We start from the raw sequence: 11,147 nt of genomic DNA, 5'->3' as shown, positions 1-11,147 counted from the left end.
AAGAACCACTCAACAAAAAAAGCTTGAACTTGCATGCAAGTTTCCTTATGTACGAAAACGGGTGGTGGGGGTGGGGGTGGGGGTGGGGTGGGGGTTAAAAATAATCGAAGACTGTAACAAGCCCTGGATTAGACCAGTAATTTTATTTATTACTAAATTGATGATGATTTATTCTCGTAAACCAATGTACAAAAGGTATAGAGAAATACAAATACTACAGTATACAATACACAAAGTCAATATCCAGAGTAGAACAAAAGAGAAAAGCAAATAGGAAGAATGAAGAACGTAAATACCATACAAAAAGAACATGTACATGATGCAATGTTCATATTCTGGAGGACTAGCGTATGAACGTTAAGTAATCAAAGTGTTGATATAAGTGATAAATTTTCATACTTTTTTCCAAAGTGATATTTTTAGATTGGAACAGAATTTTGTATTTAATATTAACATTTGTTCTGTTTTCCAAATTAATAAAACGATTTCTGTACAAACGTAAATGTGGACAAACTAAAATATAATGAAACTCATAACAAGGTACAACTGTAATGTGTTGTGTGGTAAATAAGCATATATTTTTTTTAACAACACAATTGTAAACGTTCATAAATATCGTGCTTGTCTCTTTAAACCATCTATTTAGAAAACAATAGTTTTTATCATTAGTTTTTTGTGTTTGGGTTTTATTTTTATAGTGCTTTTTAATTTTAGATTACATCAGATTTAGTTAATCAAATGAGCGACGAAGGCAACTACCACTATTTACCAAGGCATGGTGATAGGATTCGATTAAGCGAAGACCAGACCAGAAGAAACAAACTGTTGATGACACGTCACTACAGCAGCAACTACAGAAAGTAACAGAAAATAGTCAACAAAGCAAGCTTAAGAACAGTATTGAAGACATGAGGAATCTCCACCGTCCCTTTGAGAATTTGAGAACAGAAATGCCCAAAGCAACCAGATTAATCCAGTTAGGCTGGATTCACAGAAGTCACAAAAAGAGTACGCAAGTTCGCAAAAATAATGGAGGAGGAACAAGGAAAACAGATATATCGAAATCGGCTTTGAAATCTGAAATAATGGAAGACGAAGTAATAATGGAGGAACATCGCCTAGAGGTCATAGATCGGACCTCAATTTTGACTTGCTGGATTTTTCAGACAGACCAAATGGAGATCATGTTACTGATTGATTGATTGTTTCTTGCTTAACGCCTCTCTCGAAAAATTTTCACTCATATGGAGATGTCACCAAGATCGGTGAAGGGCTTAAAATTTAGGCCTTTGCTCGGAGCTTACATTTAGCAGTGAGGGTTCTTTAGCGTGCTACACCTACTGCAACACGGGATATCCGTTTTTAAGGTCATCTACGAGGACCCGTGACATTCACATCTGATGCCGAGCGTTTGGCGATGGAACTGTCACGACCTGTTTTTAACGACTTTGGTCTGTCACGGCCGGGATTCAAACTCCGGCCTTCCGCATGCAGGGCGAATGCTCTAACCTCTAGACCACCGAAGATGCTACGCGCATTGATGAAGATTTCCGTCCAATCGTTCGTTTGATACATGCATAAAAAAACAAATTTTGAGTTTCATTTCTGAAGACCGAAGTGGTGATTTTGGCATGATGCCAAATGTGATAAAGTTAGCAGAACGGCCACTTCGTGTCGTGTCAGGTGCTTTGGAAACAACGGTGAGGATATTCTGTTAAACGCAATGGAGTAAACTGGGCTGCCAACGCTCTGTGTAGTAGTTATCCCATATAATATTGTTGGTTATTATGACCACGCCCATCAGGTATCTGAACATAATCAACAATATAATATGGGGTAAGTGAGTTGTACCAAATTCTAAGAACCCATATTTGTGCATTTTTTCTGTTTAAAAATATAGCAACATATTTAATTGATGATAACAATAAATCCTATTTGATATTCTTCGATCGTTGTAATACATATAATGACTTATATACAATAAATTTAAAACACCGGTGAAACATAAGCGGAAATTTTTTTTAAGAATTGTATGGTTCGATACCATAAAAGAAACACGACAAGCCGCCGCTGTTCACTCTGTCCACAAAAGTTCTTATCCCGTAACTGGGTCTTTTATAGAATCTTTATAAATAATACCCGTATTTCTATTTACACGTGTTTCTCGACTTGTTCGCACACATGGAGGAGAGTGTGGAAAGAGAAAGTCTTCGGGACGAAACCATTGACGATATTATCTTGTCTCAAGCTACAAATGAGATTGAGTGCAAATATTTATTTGGAGAACTTAGTCCGAGTCAGTTATCCGTGTTTGATAAGGGCAATTTTGATTTCGAGGAACCTCATGAATACCGTGGACAGTGATGTTGTTTTTTTTAGTTTGTGGGCGGGGTTTGAAGAAAAATATGGGTTATGTACAGATAGCCCATACTTTTCAGTGTCTTTAAGGAAATTAATCCGCCCCAATACATTGTCTGGCATTAAATGGAAATGCCAGATGGCACTCTTGAGGCAACAGGGGAGGAAGGTGGTGGTGAACCGCGATGCTTTATAAGATTTTTGGACAATTTTACGACCGATGCACCTTGGGTACTAAATTCAAAAATCCTTGCCTTCGACATGACTTTGCTGAAACAAAATGGGAGTCTGTCTAAAAAATAATCATGTTCGGATGGAAGTCCTGTGGATATTTTCTCACACAACTTTCCCCACCTTCTTTGGAGCAGTCCATATTTATAAATACCTTTTTTGACACTTTTGCAGAAGATGCGGCAACAACTTTAAAAAGGGCATTGCCTAGCTTCGATTCTGTTGACCAGGATGACCTTCTAGATGTTCTACCGATTCATAACAGTAAAATCCTTCCTTAACAGAAACTTCGAAAAATCACCTAGACACAAATGTTCATTGTTGATTGTTTCCAATCTGCCTTGAAACAAATATCACTGAGGATCGACTGCTCCACCTTTACGCTGAATTCATTCCCACACCAAAACTTGTAAACAGAATGTTTAAGTTCCAAGAGACAATCAGTGCATATGAACGAACAGTTGACAGTCATCTATGACGCCTTGTCAGAGAAATGAACACCGAAACATTGCGCTAATTCGCTCGTTTTTGTACTGGGTCTGACCTGTTGATCAATAAAGAGATCAGAGTTGAGTTTGTAAGTGTAACTGGATTAGCAAGACGACCCGTGGTCCACACTTGTTCATGTTTATTGGAGTTATCAAAAAACTATGAAAGTTTCCCCAATTTAGATAGGAGTTTGTTTGCTGAGGGGGGGGGTGCAGTTTTAGAGTCCAATATTTTGATCATGGACATGATCTGAATATTATCTGCTTCACACTGCCACCGTAACAAACTATTTCATTCAATATCTTATCAGCATTTTTTGTAAAGGTGGTTTTTTCGTTTGTTTGTTTGTTTTTTTATTATTTTGTTTGTTTGAAAATGGTGGATAGATCCAAACTGGATATGACGTCATCATTTTATGGTGTATATGTTCAATTTCATGATGTGTTTCTATTGCGTTGTTAAGTTGACTTTCATTGGTTATTCTTATTTCATGATGTGTTTCTATTGCGTTGTTAAGTTGACTTTCATTGGTTATTCTTATTTCATGTTGTGTTTCTATTGCGTTGTTAAGTTGACTTTCATTGGTTATTCTTATTTCATGATGTGTTTCTATTGCGTTGTTAAGTTGACTTTCATTGGTTATTCTTATTTCATGATGTGTTTCTATTGCGTTGTTAAGTTGACTTTCATTGGTTATTCTTAAGAACCCTCTATATCATTTGGATCAATTAAAGACCGCTGATTTTCACATTTAATGACTGATGGAAAAGTTCCGAATTTTAACGACTTACTTAAAGCACTATATCTGCATCAGGCACGTAGCATGGCTTTCAAAAGGGACATCCCTCTTCCTCTACCCCCCTCCCCTCCCCCTAATATAAGAAATAAACATACTCTTAAATCTGACCACTTAACGCTTTCGTCAAAAGGTTCTCCAGGTTGGCATAGAGAGTATAGCCTGGATGGTCCATCCTGTCTTTAATACAATTAACCGCAAGGTCTAAGGCCTCAAAATAATGTTTCCGATATATTTCCTCCACTGAAGTTGGGTGATATTATTCGGAACCTTCGTCAAGAAATTTTGTCAGAAATTCTTGTGGTCTTCCAGAAAAGAAAACAAGTCCTCCTTTCTCATCTTTTGCCAAGTCTGTGTTGTCAGAGCCGGCATTTTCTTACCTTCAGCGGCAGTGAAATTCTCTTTCTGCGGTGCTTTGCTCAGGTTGTTCCATTTTGTTACCTTCAGTCGCAGTGAAATTTTCCTTCTGCAGTGTTTTTCTCAGGTTGTCACATTTTCTTAAAATTGTTTCACCGAGAAGAGAACCAAAAAGAAAGTCGAATGTCTGCATGTAAAGAGCCACACCTCTACTTCTCAATTCTTGTTCCTTCACCAAGAATACCATCCCGTACATCTTGCAGGATCTCATAATTTTCAGTTACGCTGTGTCGAGCTGTGTAGAGCTGCTTTTACTGTCCAAGGAGTCGGACAGAGGACTCGTATGCCTGGAGAGTCTGTGTGTTCAAGAGTATATGTGTAATTCTTTTGAAAATACCGTCTATGCGAGGCGACAATTTAGTAAGCTTTGTAATTACCGGTACTCTGGTATTTTCTAGAGCATTCCGAATTCCCCTGCATCACCACAAGCAAGATTATGTGCATGACCGTAACAATGCATATATACTGCACGCTTTTCAATTGCACTGACCCGAGAGGCAACTCCAGAGTTGGATCCAGCCATACCTGCTACACTAACCACGAACGCAATCTAAAGATAAATCTTTCAACTACGTCCTTGATTGCATTGAAGTCTGATTGATTGATTGATTGAATATTGTTTAACATCCCTCTCGAGAATATTTCATTTATATGGAGACGTCACCATGGCCGGTGAAGAGCTGCAAAATTTACGCCTATGCTCGGCGCTTATGGCCTTTGAGCAAGGAGGGATCTTTATCGTGCCACACCTGCTGTGACACGGGAAATCGGTTTTTGCGGTCTTATCCGAAGGAACACCCCATTTAGTCGCCTTTTACGACAAGCAAGGGATACTGAGGACTTATTCTAACTCGGATCTCCACGATCGTTGAAGCCTCGGTGTCATCAATACAATATAAACCAACAAAATTTTCATGAGGTTCAAATTTATTGTCCATCCATCGTAAACAAATAACAAGTTGCTCTTTATTCGAGCTATCGACGGTTTCATCCGCCATGATAGTACAACAGTCCTTCTGTATCAAATTAATTTTTCACGAAAAAATTATTTTGAGAAATTTATTCGGAAGTTCTGGAAAAAAGTCTTTTTTTAAACTTTTTAATTTTTTCAGCAAAATTAATTCATTTCATGCCTAAAACTACTTTACATGTGTTTTAAATGAAACAGTTTGCGTAGTTTTCGAGTTTGAAAGCGATGAAATTCAAATCTTGCGATATGCATATTTTCTTCGATATTTTACGCGCCATTATCTGTGACGTTATATGCGACCTCGAGCGAGAAGATTTGAACATTTCATAAACAGATGAGATTTAATTGACAAACAAACAATTATCACATTATCGTCTTGTAAATAACACTGCATTGGGGTGTTTTGTGCCGTTTAAGGGTGTACTTGCTGTCAGTAGAGAGGATTTGGACTGTGGGTTTTTTTCAATTTTCGGAGGAAGGTATGAGGGACAAGACGTGAATATTTTTTGTCGGCACAACGACTTTGCCATAAAAAAACCAAGTAGAATTTGTCTCTGTACTTTTTCAAACAAGCACTTGGACAAAGACGTAGATAAACTGCGAGAAAATGGTTCTATCGAAGCTACACACTGTTACGCATAGGCCTACGGCATATGCTTTCCGTTCTGCTCTCAAATTCAATACACACTCGCACCCAATCTCTACCCAGAGTTATCGTTCCTTACACTCACTTACACCTCTGTCAACGTCTCAAGGGTTTTACAAGATTTTTGTAAAATGGCACGTATGCTCAAATAAAGTATGGATTTGACTTCAGTTACAAAAATATACGTAAATAAATAAATATTGAGCAGATGTCAAGTCTTTTTGTGACACAAGAAGCATTGATTTGGGTTGAAACGTGGATATTGGGTAGTTCTATTCAGACTATTGTACCAGGCCTATACATAGGTACATGAAGAATACATAGTAATGGAAAAAAAATCCACAAATAGTTGCTTGTCCTACATTTTCCAGATATTTTATAAAATAGTTCTTAGTTTTATTAGCCGTAAAATAAAGTGGATTTACATGTGGAATAGCATTGCTTATTTTGAGACGTTAACAGAGGTGTAAGTGAGTGTAAGGAACGATAACTCTGGGTAGAGATTGCCGTGACAGTAGGCCTAGTTGTCAATGATACGTAATCGTATCAAAATTTAGGCCTATCTAACTTCTCCAAAAATAAATTTAATGTTTATTTTAGAAAAGCAACAACGTTAATTACAGTTGTTTACAGAAATGGCATTACCAAATAGTGTTTAGACAGTGATCCCATGTAAACATCATTTACTCGCAAATCTATGCAGATTTCATACTCGCTTTTCTCGCTACATTTGGGTCGCTATTTGTATGCACTGGTGGCTAAAAGATATAAGACTCGGGGAATTTGTCAACATCGAAATAAATGTTATCCATGGTAAATAAATTAGGCCCCTAAAACCCGAGTTTTTAAACATATCTAACACTACTTTTACAACAAGTTGATCGACGAAGGTCACATATGACGTCACTGTACCACGTGACTACCTATCTAATTAACTAGGCTTTTTGAAATCGGGGCTTAGATTTAAAGGACATATCTCATGTTTTCAAAGTATACAATATTACATGCATTTTGTCTTCTTTATGCTTATAGTAATTAATTCTAATAGTTCGTTCACCGAAATTTTGCGATAATTAACCACAATACAGACTTAAATCTAAGCCCCGATTTCAAAAAGTCTAGTTAATTAGGTAGGTAGTCACGTGGTACAGTGACGTCACATGCGCCCTTCGGATTGTGAAGTACTGCGAGATATTATTAAAAACTCAACTTTTAGGGGCCTAATTAATTTACCATGGGCAACATTTAAATCGATGTTGATAAATTGTCCGAGTTTTATATGTGTTCGCCACCAGTGCACACATATAGCGATGTAAATACCCAAATATAGCGAGTAAAGCGTGTATGAAATCGGCAAAATTGTGAGTAAATAATGTTTATATGGGTCGCTGTCTACAAACTGTTTGGGGATGTTATTCCTTTATACATCTGTAATTGGCGCTGTTTTTCTAAAATAAACAGTGCAATCATATTTATTTTTGGATTAGACAAATTATGATACGTTAAATTGTTGACAACTAGGCCCTATGCCAAGCTATTGTCACGCGTGCATTTCGGAAAGAAAGAAAAAGACAACACACACACACAAATCAATAAAAATATTCAAATTTAAAGTGGTAATCACATTATTTTATTTCGATAAAGCAATCTTATTACTATTTTTGAATTGTGATCTGCACGTCTTTAGGAAGTACGAAGTGGGAGCACGGCGTTATAGCCTACTGACGCACTCAAGATGCTACGAGTTCAATAAAGAAATAATTTTATAATTCAATTTAAAGTTAGGAAATACAATATTCTATTATTTGTATAATTAAAAATTCAATTATTTTGTATCTTTATTTTTTGTTGTTGTAAATCTACCAGTTGGTAGAAGTTACATTGTATCGTCGATATATGTTGTTACAAGGTGAAGGTCAGTTGATCCGAGTGTGTATTGAATTTGAAGAGCAAAACAGAATGTATGCTATAGGCCTACCAGTGCTTATAGCTTCGATATATCCATTTTCTCGCAGTTTATCAGGGTCTCTGTCCAAGTGATGTTTGAAAAGGTGACTGGGTGTGTTTTTTAAGGTAAAGTTCTTGCTCCAACAAAAAAATTATTCACGTCTTTTTTCTCGTACCTTCCTTCGAAAATTTTTTAAAATACTCGGTCTAAATCCTTTCTACCGACAACTAGTACACGCGAGCACGGCACAAAACATCTTAATGCATTATTATTTACAAGCCGTTAATGTGACAATTGGTTTCTTGTCGATTAAATCTAATTTGTTTATGAAATGGCTAATAGATGTTTTCAAACCCGAGGGCGCATATGACGTCACACAAAATGGCGCGTAAACTAGCGAAAGAAAATATGCATATCGCAAGATTTGAATTTCATCGCTCTCAAACTCGAAAACTACGCAAAATATTTCATTTAAAACACATTTAAAGTAGTTTTAGGCATAAAAAGAGTTAATTTTGCTGAAAAAATGAAAAAGTTTAGAAACATGCGTTGTGTCCTTTAAGTCCGTATTGTGGCTAATTATCACAATACTTTAGCGAACGAACTATTACAATTAATTTCTATAAGCATAAGGAAGACAAAATTCTGTATACTTTGAAAACACGAGATGTGTCCTTTAACTAACGTATTTCTAATCGTAAATCAAAATTTAAATATCCGTTTTTGATTTACAGCACTCAATTCTTTGTGATGTAAACAAGGCTCGTGCCATGTTTTTGTTTACATATAGATTGTTTGATAGAAAATAGTATGTTTAAAACAAAATGAGATGTGCTAAACACTAGAAACTATTAAATTATGTCCAGAATTGACTTGTAAATTGAAAAATCTGCTTTAAACAAACTTTTACTGGTATATCTAGATTATATGTAAACAAAAACACGACACGAGCCTTGTTTACATAACAAAGAATCGTAAGCCCTGTATCACATTTACCTCGACAACTGACATTCATTCTATTTTTTGCTGACCATTAAAAATACCTTAATTAAGCATTTTAAACATTAAAAATGGAAAAATAGAATTTTAAAATTTTCAGATCAAATTGTGTCCATGTCCCTTTAATCAGTTAGACAAAGTTAGAACTCTACACCCTCATAATCACCACGTAGAGCTAGGCCCTGGCGAGCAAGATATTTGATGCTAGACATAATTTGAATTATGTACTCGTACATCTCAGTAAAGGTCTTCCAACTAGTATGTCTTTCATACAACTTATCATTCGGTCAAATGCTGTCTGACGTGTTTCATACCGATTGTTAGGCCGTTCGTGGCACACTGATTTTGACTACGGATAACTCCGTTTACCTTATCAAGATATATGGTTCAAGGCTGGTGTGACTGGTCGACAGGGGATGCTTACTCCTCCTAAGCATCTGATCTCACATCTAATATATCCAGGGGTTCGTGTTTGCCCAACTCTCCATTTTGTATTGCTTATGGAAGTTATGAGATTGATAACTGTTCGTTATCTTCACCTTTCATACCAGCGGGTTTTATACGCTTTCTTTTTGTTTCTGGTGGATATCAAATATTCTTTAAAAACCTCTGTCTCATTGGCGAGTTGTAAAAGAAAAGGTAGCTTGTATTGCTAATGTCAATGGCAGGAGCTTTTGGAGAATGAAGTTTAATCTTTGTTTTCACCCTGCATATCTCAGATGATATACAAGCATCGTCATCATAGGCATGACCTCTTGCTTTAATTATATTGATGTTTCTTTTTTCTTTTTTTTTGAAAATAATTTATGACTGCATTAGCAATCGATTTATCATCTGTTCTTTCAATATTATACATGAAATAAATAGGAAGTCCTTCACGTGGTTGAATTCCTTCACGTGGTTGAATTCCTTCACGTGGTCACGTGGTTGATATCCAGGAGTCTGATACATAATGCAAGAATCTCTTGATTGGAACATACGTCTCTGACTTCATCTGCAATTATTGAAAAGAAGCTGTTTTCCTTTCGCTGTGATGTTGTTGTTTCTGTGCGGATGTAATCGCCAGGAATTTCAATTATCTCATCCTGCATTTTTAGACGTATACCGAGCATTTCGTTTCCCGTTTTCTAAACGTTCCTTTGAAATTGTGCCATGTAATCAATTCAAGTTTGGTAAAAAAAAAAAAAAAAAAAAAATGTTCCTCTGCTTGCTTTACACGATGTGTGATCATCCCTGTGGCCTCGTAAAGGAAGGTTTTGTTTGCCACATAATTTTACATCTTTCACAATGCACTAGAGGAAGTGCAAACTCTCGTAATTCTTTTTTTCTTCATATTCAGAATTACATCAACAGCTTCTTGTGGGCATTGTCTTTTCTTTAAAAGTCAACCCCAATTGAACAGAATCCTTGTGGTACTGAAGGTTTGCATGTTTTTCTAGTGCACCATCTTTCCCTGTGGCTTTCACAATGTTCGTAAAAGGATTTGTGACAAATGGTCCTTGATACTTTCGTCTGTCGTTGGAATTAGAAAATAAGACACAATATTTGCTCATTCCATCCCTTGCTGTTGTACTGTAAACCAACCATCTGTATTTTTCCAACTAAACCAGGAAGTCTGAAAAACGAGTTTTTTTATAATTTAGTTTTTTCCCCCTGTTTGTGTCCTGGTCCCGGAGTGAAACGATTGTTTGTGTACTGCAGCTTTTCGTGAGACGTGAATCTATGTTTTTCAACAGATCCATTCAATATGTTTCTGACATCATCTGACGTCAATGGATAAGAATGCAGTTCCCTACTATCTGTAACATTACTGGTTAGTGTGTTTTCATCAGAGGTCTGTATTGGAGTGTTCGCTTCATTGTTTTCTGCCTTTTCATCATTGTTCTGGTCACTCTCTACACACTTCAACATTGTTCTGGACTTCTGGTCACTCTCTACACACATGAACATTGTTCTGGACTTCTGGTCACTCTCTACACACATGAACATTGTTCTGGACTTCTGGTCACTCTCTACACACATGAACATTGTTCTGGACTTCTGGTCACTCTCTACTCACTTGAACATTGTTCTGGACTTCTGGTCACTCTCTACACACATGAACATTGTTCTGGACTTCTGGTCACTCTCTACACACATGAACATTGTTCATCAGATTGGTAGTCAGACATAAACACCGCTCTTGTTTCTGTTGTTGATAGGTTTCTTGCTTGGCTATGCAGCTCTCGTTTCTGTTGTTGATAGGTTTCTTGCTTGGCTATGCAGCTCTCGTTTCTGTTGTTAATAGGTTTCT

Source organism: Ostrea edulis, chromosome 5 (assembly GCF_947568905.1).
Source record: "Ostrea edulis chromosome 5, xbOstEdul1.1, whole genome shotgun sequence".
NCBI lineage: Eukaryota > Metazoa > Mollusca > Bivalvia > Ostreida > Ostreidae > Ostrea > Ostrea edulis.
The sequence above is the reverse complement of the archived record's forward strand: the minus strand, read 5'-3'. Positions refer to the sequence as shown.